The sequence below is a fragment of the Grampus griseus genome (genome assembly GCF_964374135.1).
Source record: "Grampus griseus genome assembly, chromosome: 3".
Taxonomy (NCBI): domain Eukaryota; kingdom Metazoa; phylum Chordata; class Mammalia; order Artiodactyla; family Delphinidae; genus Grampus; species Grampus griseus.
This window is the reverse complement of record NC_139019.1, coordinates 17,812,857-17,827,763: the sequence shown is the minus strand read 5'-3', so window position 1 is coordinate 17,827,763 and position 14,907 is coordinate 17,812,857.

Genomic DNA, 14,907 nt, shown 5'->3' with positions numbered 1-14,907 from the left:
ACCAAGAATTAAAAAAAAAAAAAGAATTAAAAAACAAAATCTAAAAAGATCTAATAGAAATGCTTGCAGAGAGTGGTATGCTGAATGAATCTTTCTTCCAGCCCAGCAAAAGAAAATGACCACCACTGAAACCAGTTAATATGTTTACTTTAAATGTTAAATGGGACTTTGTAGATGTGATTACGGTAGGGATCATGAGATGGGACTGTTACCCTGGGTTATCGAAGTAGGCCCAATGTAGTCACAAGGGCTTGTGTAAGAGAGAGGCAAGAGGATCAAATCAGAGAGAAAGAGACGTAATGACAGAACAGAGGTTAGATTATAGGAGGAAGACTCACAGGACAAAGAATGCAAATGGCCTCTGGAAGTTGGAAAAGGCAAGGAAACATTCTCTCCTAAACCCTCCAGTAGGAGCTCCGTCCTCCAACACCTTGATTTTAAGACTTCTGACCTCCAGAATGATTGTGCAATACATTTGTTTTGTTTTAAGCTGCAAAATTCATGGTAATGTTATAGCAGTAATCAAAAACTAATACAGAGAATGACATACAAATGCATGAAAGTTTGAGACCTTGGTCATATCAGGATATGTCAAGAAATGCAGTATAGCTAGAGCATTGGAAGCCTGAAGAAAAATAACAAGTAATTAGGTGTAATTTGTACTTTTTTTTTGATCTAGCTAGGTGCCTCTGCTTTGGGATCTCATACACAATTTTCACACCTTATTTTATTTAACTGTTTATTTTTCTGTCTCTTCTGATTTTCTGTAAACCCAGTGTGGATGAAGATCAGTGCCATTTTGCTCACTGCTTTATCCCTAGCAACTGGCACAAGGCATCAATTAAGATTATTTTAATGATTGAGATGACTTGTAATTAATTTGAGATTGGAATGGGGTCAAAGTATTTATAGTGTACGTCAGATGTACAAAAAAGTGTGATCTTTCCTATAGTAGATAACTTTCCTCAATGATGGTGAATACATTTGATCTTGTCAATGAAAAGTTTCTTAGTGATATATAGTTAAAAGAGTCATGGTTATAAATTACTTGAGGGCTTCCCTGGTGGTGCAGTGGTTGAGAGTCCGCCTGCCGATGCAGGGGACGCGGGTTCGTGCCCGGGTCCGGGAAGATCACACATGCCGCGGAGCGGCTGGGCCCGAGAGCCATGGCCGCTGAGCCTGCGCGTCCGGAGCCTGTGCTCCGCAACGGGAGAGGCCACAGCTGTGAGAGGCCCGCGTACCACAAAAAAAAAAAAAAAAAATTACTCGATATTCTAAGGTTTCTTACTTTTGAGGACTCCTTCTCTTGTGATCCACCTTCCAAAATGGCACCTGGAACTCTGGTTTTTCTCATTTCATTGGGGAAGTGCCACACTGTATTTCACACTGTCCCCAGTGTCTCTCTGTGATCACAGCAGAAGAGTTTGGCTCTTATAATAGGAAATTTGTTTTCTCCTCCTGCCTAAAGCCTAATGGTTTCCTTGTGGTGACTCACTGTGGCGGCTGTGAGTGCAACTCTGCTCCTACAGCCTAGTGGTGGCCCTTGTTTGTCCATATGGCTACCTACTCATCCCACCCCTTCCACTCAGCATCCTCAGCTCTATTGACTTTGCCTCACGGGGGCACACAGGAAAGTTTTGATTATCTATATATTGTGTTTTGTCTGAGGAGAAGCAAGGGAACTACCTCAGGCCCCTCTACATAAGTATTTTCCTCAGCATCTACATTCTTACACTCAGGCATCATTTTTGACTTAATATTAGGATTCTCTGAGGCAAGTACAGTCTTTCAGCATCGCAGGGATGGAAAAAAGACATCAGATATCAACTGCCTAGTCTTACAACCAAACGCCTTTCAATCTAACCCTTGTCTAGATCCAGAAAACAAAGACAGGATTCATATCCAAAATTTGCATTTTCTTTTCCTCTACTTCTCTCATCAGCTTTTACCAACAAAAATGATATTCGTGTATCTCTTCTCTTTCTATATAACACTGTAATGCTCTATAATTTTTCAGTTACCTTATAGACTAAAAAAGCAATGAAAAAACAAAACAAATGTCAACAACAAAATTCTCTGAACTGAGACAACCAGGCTTGGATCTTAACATATAAAAATTTCACCTCGGGAATTTTGAGAAATCTTCTTCCTCTCTCCTCCAAGGAAAACTGAAACATAAAAAGCATTTGCTTTTAGCTTGTTTTGTCACCTGGACTTTTATTACACAACTTTAATACTATCTTGATATCCACAGCAAAGTAATGGCCTCCTCATTATCAGCCAGATTCTGTCTTCCTTGTAAAGCATGGAGTACTTTTCACTTTCTGGCTAAAGAAGCCTTAAATCAGGTAGGATCTAGAAATCACCTGGAATGAAATTATTTTGATTTAATATCTTCCTCCTATACAAACTTTATTTTGATTGTGGTTGAAAGTCATTAAAGGATATTGAGCATGAGAGTGACTGAGTCATAACTACAGGTTTGAAAGTCACTGTCAGAGGGTTGGAAGTGTTTACTGAACCAGGATGATCCTGGAGGTAGGGAGATCCATTCATTGCTAGGTCAGTGATTGAGTGGGGGAGTAAGATGACTGTGATTTTAGACTATGATGCTTCAGGTGAAAAAGAGAAGGTAAACTTGCGATATAATTTAGAGGTAATGTAGTGACTCATTGGATAAAGCAAAAAAGGAGCAGTGGCAGTGTCTTGGGCTTTATGTCATTTCTTGTGAGAGAAAATGGAGGAGGAAGAGCAAATTCTAAGAAAACAATTATCATCCAGCTTCCTTTGGGGATGTGGATTACCAATGTGGTATGGAAACCCACAAGTAGATTCAGAAATGAAATATCAGCAGGTGATATTAAGGCTTAGAAAATGTAAATATATGGAGAAAACAGTTTAAATTTGAGGAAACAATCAATAGTATAAACTGACTTTGTATATCGTTGTGGAGAAAGTCAACTTCCCTCTTTATAAACACCAGTTCCTAAGAGGCAGAAGTCAATAAGCAGAAATATTAGACAATATATTCTCTACGTATTGTAGAATAAAATATTATTTTATATGTGCACATATAAAAATAACTGTTATGGGAACAGTTATTTGCCTCTTTTTATACATTTATTTTCCTTTGTATAATTCTCATAGCTTTTTTATTTCGCAGCATTTCCCCCCTTCACCTCTCCTCAAACAGTGTCTTTTAAAAGTCCTCTTATACTTACAGTGCATGAAATCTTTAGAATTTCACATACTGCTTCCATGAGGGAATTCCTTCCTGGCATTTCTGGGAAAACTGATGTTTTTCCAAATCTTAAACCCTGAGAAAAATAAGTCCAGAACTTTGGAAAACAGGAAAAAACATAATTCTCCCACAGGAATTGAAGCTTAACAATCAGTATAGGGAAGTTAGGGGACCAAGAATTCACTGACATCAAAAAGAAAGTCAGACCAGGAAGCCTGGAAGGCAGAGCTGAAGGTTAAGGTTGACCTTTTCGGGAAACTGAGATGGATCACATTAGAGAAAGCAGATACCGCTAATAAAGTCAAAGCACAAATGATGGACTGGAAAAAATATTTACAATTAAATTATAGAAAAGGGCAAACTTCCTTAATATATATATAAAATTTCTACCCGTTATTGAGAAAAAGAATGTTACTGAATTACATAATTGCTGGAGGGTATGAGGACTTTATGGAAAAAAGAAACATAAATGTGTCTTCAGCATATAAAAAATATATTTAAGACCATTCCTTAAAAGATACAGTTCTTTTAAAACCTAAATGATGGGCAAACACTGGAAATTTTGGTAAGAGATAACAAAGTGTAACCCAACTTTAAATAGCAAACCTCAATTCAACCAGTCTCTACATATTCGTTTAAGAAGATAGTTACTCCATAGCACTTGTCAACATCTAACAAATTATATATTTTATTTGTATTTGAAATAAACTACATACACCAAGACAACATAGGCTGCATATACACAATTCTTCTAACATCTAGACTTAACCTTTGTCTTTATCATCCAACCTAGTCCCTGAAGCCAGCAGAGACAGTGCTACTAGGCCATCCTTTCTTCTCCTCCCCCTCCCTTTATCCTTACCCCCCTTCGTCTTCTACTTTGTCTTCCTGGTCACTTTCATCTTCAACTTCCTCTTCCTCTTCCTACGTTGTGCCTGACACGAAACTTTCAGTTATGTTAGGGAAAAGTTTTTTCAGTGCAAAAAGTATCTGAGGATATCCAAAGCTCACTGATGTTGTAAAGAGTTAAATTCTAAAACAGTGTTGAGGTGGGACACAGATCTTTATTTACTGTTGTTGTTGTTTTATAAGATCAAATAATTTTATCAGGGGAAGAAGAAGGTAGATGGCTGCTGTAATTGAACTCTGTATAATCTCTACTACATTTCAATAACTTAAAAAATGTAAGGTTAGTTTAGAAACAACATGCCAGCGATTCTCCTGTTACTAGGACTAATGGTAACTTGAATTATTTCAATGATCATAAAGCTGAGATAGGAAACAAACATGACTGTTGTGTTTTTAAACCACGATCCTTCTGAACTGCTCTTTTCCTTCTAAATGAAAGATAGTATGAACTACAAATTAAAATCAAATGGCTTATAGTGAAGGCTTAGCCAGCTTATATAATAAGTAGTATTTTCTTAACATTTTACATTAGTTTTCATTGATCTGTTAGGATATTTTAATTTTAGAAGAAATGACTGGAAAGTCAGAGTGACACTTGGAAACAATGATCTGTGGACTAGTAAAGATGGACACCACAGTGGTCCTTTATATAAAATACTGAGAAGACCCACCACATTATAAAAATTCAAAACTTTAAAATTTTATTACTATTTAAGGGATTATTTAATTGGAAAATCATTTAAGGGGTTTTTGAATTTGATATAATATGGATATTTACAAGTTCAAATGAAGCATTTTAAAATGACAGTATTTTACTTTTATTTATTTTAACTCTTTTGAAGTATTCTTTGAAGACAATAGAGCCATGGAAGAAATTGTGGGATAAGGAAATAAAGGAATAAAATAAACAACAATGGGATTCATGGGAAATATTTCATATGTAAATAGATAAATTTTCTGATCAGATCAAACATTTTTTGTGTTCTTCTCTCTCATCTCTTTCTAGATGCTGTATCTATTCTGTTTTCAAAATCTCACCTCAAATAACCTCAAATATAAATTTTAATTTCAAAAGAGGATGAACTTGTAAAAGAAGAATGTACATGGCCTCCCTTTGGTGATAACTTTCTGTCTATAAAGTGGGACATTTGAAAATAAAAAGAGGGGGACACCGGATACCAGAGATCCTTCAGAGATCATCATTGTTCATCTTCTCAATTTATATATCATGACAGGGAAATCCAGAGGCTCTATTTTTCTGTAGCACACTCAATGACTTAATTTTGCTAAAACTCACATTTTATCATTGATCATTTTCCAATCTTAAATATTAACATTTTCTCTTTGGTAAGAAAATCGTTATTATCATGTGTCCTTTTCATAAACATTTCCTTGTCTTAAAAAAAGACTATTAATTTCAAAGATGAAAGCAATTCCATTAAAGTATGGAATACCATAAAAAGGGAGTGTTACCTTGTCAGTTTCAGCATTGTATATGCATTTCTAGGAGATTTAGAAATCTTTTCTTTTGCAGGTATGTTTTCTTTATTGCACTATTTTATACTAGAGCACATTGCAGGGTTAACAGTTTTTAAAAATGACACAATTTTGTGCACATCTCTGCCATATTATTACAATCTGCATTCTGTTTAAGGTTTAATTTTAAAAATAATTCCCTCTTATTAAAATACCCAACATTACATTATTGCTGGTCATGCAGAAAATTACTTTGCTGCAGGAAACAAAACCATCCAATATAATCTTTTCTCCTTATAGCAGAGGAGATAATTGGATTAATCACAAGTCAAAATCTTGGAAGTAGAATATTTTGTTGGCTAAACTGAGCCATGACTGTCATTTAGAGATGCTAGATAATTGAACTGATGTGACGCTAGATAATCAAATGCATCCAGTCACCATAATTATGAATATTTTAAAAATTTTAAAATGTGTTAATTAGCCATTGAATACGAGGAGAAGCTGGATTAGCCCCATGGGGAACTAGGTGGCTTGTTGAGACATCATGATATAACCATGCCCACTCAGGCAACTTTCTCCTCAGCTCACCTGATATTATTTTGTACATGTAAAGACACTTGATAAAGTAGAAAAGGTCTCATACTGTGAATCCTTTAATGATTGGGTCTACTGCATGACTTTGGGTATAACATTAGATCCTGATACTGCCCAGTGGCTTGATTCTTCAGTGGTTCTCTTCGTACTTAGTAGGGTTATTTTAAAATGTATTTTTTCAGAACAATGTCTATATTCATTTTTAGGAATGCAACTTAAAAATGAAGATTTTTTACAAGACATTTGAGAATCTCTAGGCAAGTGTTATTATCATGAAATTTTGGATATAAGAAGAACTTTATTTCATCTTATAGATAAAAAAAAAGAGGTGCAGAGGGGCTGTATTATTTACGGAGGAATTTAGCATTGCTGAAAATGTTAGAATGAGAATTCACGTCAACCACGCACAGTAAAACACTCTGCAATACTTAAAGCTATCTAGGAGAATTGTGAAATGAATCACTTAGTGTATTTAGGAAATTATAAGAGGATTTTTTTTAATTTAACTCTACTATAAATTTTTAAAATGACAAATCTAAAGTGTACCATAAATTGATCACACCCTGGTAACTACCACCTATATCAAGATACAGAACCTCACCAGCACTTCAGACCCTCTCATATTTCCTCCTGGTCCTTAACCCCTCTCCTCCCCAAAGGAAATGACTGTCTTGACTTCCAAACCCATAAATTAATTATATATATATGATATATATATTACATATATGACTTGTGTTCTTTATGCCTTACATAATTGATTCAAAATTATGTTTGTTGGATTCCTTGATGTTCAAATGTATAGTTATAGTTCATCCAGTTACACAATTGTATAATAAATCATTATTTAAAGTTACCACAAAATATCCATTCTACTCGTGATAATTTATTTTTATGAATTTTTATTGGAGTATGGTTGCTTTACAATGTTGTGTTAGCCTCCACTGCACAACAAAATGAATCAGCTATACACATACAGATATCCCCTCTCTTTTGGACTTCCCTCACATTAGATTATTTATATTAATTAGATATTATGGCTAATGTGTTTATAATCATGTTAATAAAACTTTGGTGCAATAGTCACACAGTTTGATTATATATCAAGGAGTGAAATTGTTGACTCAAAGGGGATGTTTGTGCTCAAATTGTGTAGAAAAGGCCAAACTTTTTCCAATGTACCTATACCAATTTGCAGTCTGATCACGAGTGTATGAAAATTGTCTTTCCTCTAAACCTTCGCTTAACACTGGTATGTTAGCCTTTTTAATTGTAACCATTCCAGTGGTGTGTAATTACTAAGTTTTTAACAATCTGATGAGCTCACACAGAAAATTTACTAAGATAAACCACATTCTGAGACATAAAGCATGCCTTAACAAATTTCAGTGAACAGAAATCATAAAATCTCTCTTTTAATTTGTGTATTTAGGCTATTCTCACTTAAAGTGATAATCAATATAGTTGGGTTAATATCTACCATGTTTATAACTGTTTTCTATTCATTGCCCTTGTTCTTTATGTCTTGTTTGTCCCTCTTTTGCTGCCTCCTCCGGTTTTAATTGAAGTTTCGTAATTCCATTTTATATGCTCAGTTAGCATATCAACTATACTTCTTTTGTAAAAGTTTTAATATTTGCCCTTGCTTCTACAATTAATATTGTAAACTAACTTTTTTTTTTTTTTTTATTGCGGTACGCGGGCCTCTCACTGCTGCGGCCTCTCCCGCTGCAGAGCACAGGCTCGGGACGCGCAGGCCCAGCGGCCATGGCCCATAGGCCCAGCCGCTCTGAGGCACGCGGGATCCTCCCAGACTGGGGCATGAACCCGAGCCCCCCGCATCGGCAGGCGGACCCCCAACCACTGCGCCACCAGGGAAGCCCTAAACTAACTTTTTAACTGCTTTTTTAAAAGAATTTTTTAATAAATTTATTTATTTTTGGCTGCGTCGGGTCTTTGTTGCTGCACATTGGCTTTCTCTTGTTGTGGCGAGCTGAGGCTACTCTTCCTTGTGGTGCGCGGGCTTCTTCTCATTGTGGTGGCTTCGCTTGTTGTGGAGCACGGGGTCTAGGTGCGTGGGCTTCCATAGTTGTGGAATGGGGGGCTCAGTAGTTGTGGCTTGCAGGCTCTAGAGCACAGGCTCAGTAGTTGTGGTGCATGGACTTAGTTGTTCTGCAGCATGTGGGGATCTTCCCCAACCAGGGCTTGAACTTGTGCCCCCTGCATTGGCAGGTAGATTCATAACCACTGCACCACCAGGGAAGTCCATTTACTGCTTTTAAAAATACCAATTCCCTTGTAGTACAGACATCATATAAGTATACTCTATTTCTCCCTCCTGCACCATGCGACATTACTATAATCTACTATAATTACTTGATATATTGTTAATAATACTGTACTTAGATCAATTAAGAATAAAAAATTTTTATTTTAGCTTCCTTCCTTTCTTTCTTTCTTTCTTTTTTTCTTTCTTTCTTTCTTGTTGAATTCTGCTTATTTATTTATGTAGAGCCAAGTAAGCAGATCTCAGGTACTATATTTCTCTGGCTGAACCTACATCTAGATTTGAGGGCAGTTGGCATGCTCTGAAATTTTAGCTCTCTGGTGGATCAACAAAAGTTGATGATTTTTAGTTTATTTATCTTTTTCTTATTGTTATGGGAGTGATGACTCCCAAATATTTTACATGCTGAAGCTCACCCCAGAAATTTTCCAAAATTCAGTTTATATATTGATTTGTTAGCTTGCAAGTTACTATAGTCACTTTACAATACTAATAACTTAGATTATATTGGATTTTCTACACATGAAATCATTCATTTGTAAATAGTCACAGTTCTATTTTCCATTTTTTATATATCTTTTCTTTTTTTCTTTCCTTCCCTTTCCTTTCCCCCTCCCATGACTTTCATTGCTTTACTGGCTAAAACCTTCAGTCCAGTGTTTAAACTAATTAAAAAGTAAATTAGGAAATATTTGAACCAAATGAAATTTAAAACTTTGATATTTGTGGGGTGCAAGTAAAGGAGTGGTTAGTAGAAAATTCACAACTGTAAATGTTAATAATAGACAAGAAGAAAAAGAATTGAAAATCAATCTTTACAGTGTCTACTATATAAAAGCTAGGAAAAGAATAGGTTACATACTAAGCAAAAGCATACTAAGGTTACATACTAAAACAAAATATTAGAACAAGCATCCCTGAAAGAAAAAATAAACCAATAATAAGGAAATTGACAAATCTGAAAGCTGTTACTTTAAACAAATTATTAAATTTGATTTAAAAATAACTAGGTTGTAAGAAAAAGAGTAGAGTCTACTATATATCTAACAAGTAGTGGATATTAAAGGAATATTATCGAACAACCTTATTCTACCAAAACTAAAACACTAAGATGAAATTGGTAATATCTTGAAAGACATGAATGATCAAAACTGATTTAAAAAATACAAAACCTGAATCATCCTACTTCTAGCAAAGGGACACAATTTTTCATTGAAAACCTTTCTATAAAGAAAACTTCAAACCTCGGTGGATGCACTGGTAAATTCAATTACAAATATAAGGAATGAATAAGACAAAGAAATATAAGGAATGAACCATTCTTGCATGACTGAAATAAATCCCACTTGACCATGGTGTATGATCTTTTCGATGTATTGTTGAATTCAGTTTGATAATATTTGTTAAAAATATTTACATCTATGTTCATCAGAGATATTCACCTGTAGTTTTCTTTTTTGTTTTTTGTCTTTGTCTGGCTTTGGTATCACAGTGATGTTGGCCTCATAAAATGAGTTAGCAAGTGTTCCCTTTTCTTCAATGTTCTGCAACAGTTTGAGAATAATAGGTATTAAATCTTCTTTGAATATTTGGTGGAATTCATCTGTGAAACTGTCTAGCCCTGGACTTTTGTTTTTTGGAAGATTTTTGATTACTGTTTCAATCTTTGTACTATTGATCAGTCTATTCAGATATTCTATTTCTTCCTGATTCAGTCTTGGAAGGTTTGTATGATTCCAAGAATTTATCCATTTCTTCTAGCTTGGCTAATTTATTGGTGTATAGCTGTTCATACTATTCTTTTACAAACTTTTGCATTTATTTCTTTTGTAATTATTTCTTGATTTTAATGATTATTTGGTGATACTTTGATAGGCAATGTTTCCCCCAAATCAAGTTGAAATCCATCAAGCAATTGCAGTTTTCTTTATGTCACTTTGGACATGAATATCTCAGGCCACGATAAAGGAATCGGTAATAATTGCGAATAGTTGACAAAATTATTTATAACAGTGATAAGTGGTGTGGGTATGTGAAAATGGATCTAAATCAAGTAAAGTTAATAGTTTTGTTTCCAATTATGACAATCTTGATGACAAAAATATTTTATCAACCTTATGTCCTTTTTATAGCCTTGTGAGAAGTAGCAGCACACTGGCATTTCCAAGGATTCATTATTCATTGGCATAAATTTGCATAGTGAGAGGTTTTGCAGGTGGATATTTACTGCACATGCTTTAAAGAAAATCTCTGCAGAGTCCCACTACCCCCACCTCCACTTATTTCCATTAATGACAATCTGTACCCAATTTGTGGGCAATGCACCATTCACAAAGTCAGTTTCATGTTCGTCAATAGGTGAATACACATAGACTGATTGTCCTTCTACTTCAGTGCAAAATCAGAGGAGATGCATGTGAGAGAAAACATTTCTCTGCTTAGCTAGAATAGCACGTTCATAATTGTATTTCCAAATACTGAGATAAGTAAATTGCAATTGGAATCTCATGGTTTATGCATCTTCTCGTCAACTAAATCCCTCAATTTACCTTTAAGATTTACATTGTTATGTGTAAAAAACATTTTTTTCAGTTCTAATGTTTATCAATTATCTTTAAACATCGAGAGATAGTAACATAGATGTCACAGTATCAACAAAGCATAAATCTATCTGTGTAACATAATGTGGAAGCAAGTACTGTTTCAAAATCCACTTTGCAGAATTGAAATTAAACATCAATAGGTTGGAGATATTCCTGTCTTATTTTCTAAATTTAATTCATGTTGAACTTTTGTAGTTACTTTGTACAAAGAGTATAAATCTTAATAGTATTTTTAGTGACTTGTTTAAAGTGAAGAAGCTTTTTTTTTTCCCCTAAGAGAACTTCCATGTAAATGTCAGGAGCTAAAATGCATAATTTTTAAATTGTTTGCTAAGATTTAATTAAATATATACTTTGCATTAACATACTGATAAAAATTCATATGATTGAAAATAGCTATGAACACAAATATTTTACATCTTTAAAAGGAATCACTTTTCCATTTACTACATTTAATATATTTTATTATACGAATAAATTTACATGTAGAAATTCATAGAAAAACATAGAAAAATGTGCTAAAATGTTAGTGATAACTACTTTTTAAGTAAATTTATCTTAAGAACTTAGGATAATATCTGTCAAAAAGTTGAATTTCATGTTTCATTTTGGTGTACTGCTTATTTATATCTTTTTTTGTTCTACAAATATGTTTTAAGGTGCTTTCAATCGCAACGCAATGTTAATAACAGTCAAATAACACAATAATAATGAATTCTTATTGAAAAGTATTAAAAATATATCTTCCAATAACACTTCATATTTATTTACTATTTCAGTCCCACAATAAACACATGATGTATTTAGTATAATTATTTAATGTCTCCCAAGGACCCATAGCTAGATAGTGGTTCAGGCAGCTGAACTTCAAAGCCTCACTTTAAATGGAATATCCACGACTTTGTCATCATGGAAGGCAGAAATGAGATGAGTATATATTAATGTCAACGTCTAATACGTAGGTTAGACTCTTAAGAAAGATTTGAGCAGAGGAATCTAAATCACCACTTTAAAACCTTTTTAATAGCAGTTTACTCAGCTTTATACAATGTCATAGAATGATCTTCCTCACTTCTTTCATTTCTAGGAGTAGAAATTTCCTTAAACTCTCCTGGCTACTGACCTCACTCCATACTCCCATCCAAGAGTGTTGTGTCCTATAGACAATAGGAAAGCTAATCCAATGACCTGGGTGTTGGGGATTCAGTCTCCTCCTCCTTTCCTCTCCTCCCTTGTGGCAGTTGTAGTTTTCAACCTGGATAAATGAGTTTGCAGACACAGATGGACTCTTCCAGGGTCTAACTGGCAAATGGAGAGGTAAAGAGTTAGAAAGGCCAATTAGCTCACAGACGAAGTTATGTTTTCCAATATAGCATAGAGAAGAGCATTTTCACATAGAGATCTTGCAGACTTTAGGGGACAGAATGATTTTGAATATTTTACCCTCTTTCCCACTAGGTCTGCAGACAATCGTTCTAGGCAGACAACATCTAGACTGCTCCAGCAGATTCTATTCCTCTTTTATGTTCTGAATTGCTTTCAAGAGTTTACTGTTCAAAGTTCTCTTGATCACTGTATTTTTTTTTCAACGTAAAGTGAGTTTTTTGTTTTACTTTGTTTTGTTTTGTTTTACTTCTCTTCCAGCACTTTTGAGTTACTTATCAGAGAATGGATTTTTTTTTTTCTTCTCTACATACTTGTTGCTTTAGGCTCTTGCTATAATTCTGTCCTGGTGGTGGTATGACCTTTTCTTCTGTTTTTAGGGCAAGCCATTTGGTATGATGAATAATTTATTCTGCTTGATTTTTTTCTTGTTTTGGCCAGGAGAATCTTGAGAATTTTCCTTCCCAGTTTGAAAATGAACTTATACATAAACCTACCCTGCATTATCTTTCCTGTGTAAAAATGTTAGTTATGCTTGGCTGCAACTGTTTAAGGACTTTCAACTTCAGATGATTTCCTCCCAGTACATTATATCTATAATTCCCTTTCCAGACCTTGGCAGAAATTTACATTTTTTGATAAGCTCATATTGAGCATATTCCGAGCCTGTGTTTCCCAGCTTATTCCCTCTGTCTCTGGAATGAAGTGTTTTATCTAAGTACAATGTGCTCCAAAGAGGCCTTGCTTCAGAGCAGAAACAGTCTCAGGAGGAACAGGATATTTGACAAAATGAAACACACGTGCCATCAGGTATTATGTACGCTCTAGGAAGTTTCAGCTTATCCTAAGTGCTGTGCCCCACCTTAACTTTGCCACTTACCAAACAGAATGGCTGACTTTTATGCAAGGATCCGCATGTATTAATTCAGCCCCTCAAACTCATACAAAATGCATTCTGCTTAGATTAAAAGTTCTCCTTGCATCACCAAATAGTTCAGCTTTAACCCAAAGAATGCACTCGCCTGCTCTTTTCTTCCGCCTGCCTCTTTGTCTACGGTCTTCTGAGCTCTGGATTTCTTGGCGTGTCCTCTAGCTTTTGTTCCATTGACAACACAGACACTGTTTTGATCTGTGCGGTCAATTCTAAGACCATACATATATATATATATACACATATATATATATATATATATATACACACACACATATATATACATATGTATATCTATACTCTCAAGGAGTGAATAAGATCCACCAGAAAATTTGAATAAGTTGTTGTCTATGGTGATTATAATACTATCATAATTAGGTTACTTTATTTGGGGAAAAAGAAATGTCTTTGAAATGAGCTTTGTACTAGTTAGTTCTGTTCCAGTCTAATTCTATGGAGTTGTCAGATCAGGGACAAATGTAATTTATGGGCTGTTCTGTGCATTTTATACAGGCCGCTGGAGGTCATCCTCTAACTGTAACGTCAGTAGTTCTATGTTCTTTTCAAGAGAAAATCCCGAATTGGAGTCCCGTTGCTGCAGAAACTGATTTGCAAAAGTATTCTGCGACTGTACAAAAAAGACAAAAGCAATTCAAAATACAACTCCTACTCTGTGTTTCTATATTTCTTTTTTATTCCCCTCAGAATTGCATTTGAAGAATTTCCTGGCTGGATGCCAGTCCTATCCTAAGGCACTTTAAAGTGTTCTTGACAAGGCTGTTCATTCATTGTATGAATACAAAAACAGTGAGCAAAAGAAGTCTGAAACTTAGCTCACCAGTAATTGCTTCTTTATTTTCCTGTTTCTTTATTTTCCTTTATTTTACATTTCTTTGCAAGCACAGCCAAATTTAACATCCTGGTTTCTCTTTGGCTTGTTAGAGACCAAAAGTGTTCCCTGAACAGCATCTTTCTATCTGGGCAAAGGAAATGTAGATTCTGCTACTTAAATCCTATCCTTTTATCACCACCAGACACGAACGTTTCAATCTTGATGTTTTTGTCATGATGATTTTGACTGTCTGCTTATGAAATCAAATCTTTCCATCATTTTCCATAGAATTGATGAATCTTCATAGAAAATATTTTTCTGGAGCAGACTCTGTTATGCCAGTTTAATTCTTCTGTCAATTTTTGGCGCACTGTATTTAAAACATTTCTATTTACTTTTCCTGTTTAATTTATCCTTTTTTTTTTTTTTTTGCGGTACGCGGGCCTCTCACTGTTGTGGCCTCTCCCGTTGCGGAGCACAGGCTCCGGACGCGCAGGCTCAGCGACCATGGCTCACAGGCCCAGCCGCTCCGCGGCATGTGGGATCTTCCCGGACCGGGGCACGAACCCGTGTCCCCTGCACCGGCAGGCAGACTCTCAACCACTGAGCCACCAGGGAAGCCCTAATTTATATTTTATATATAATTATTTT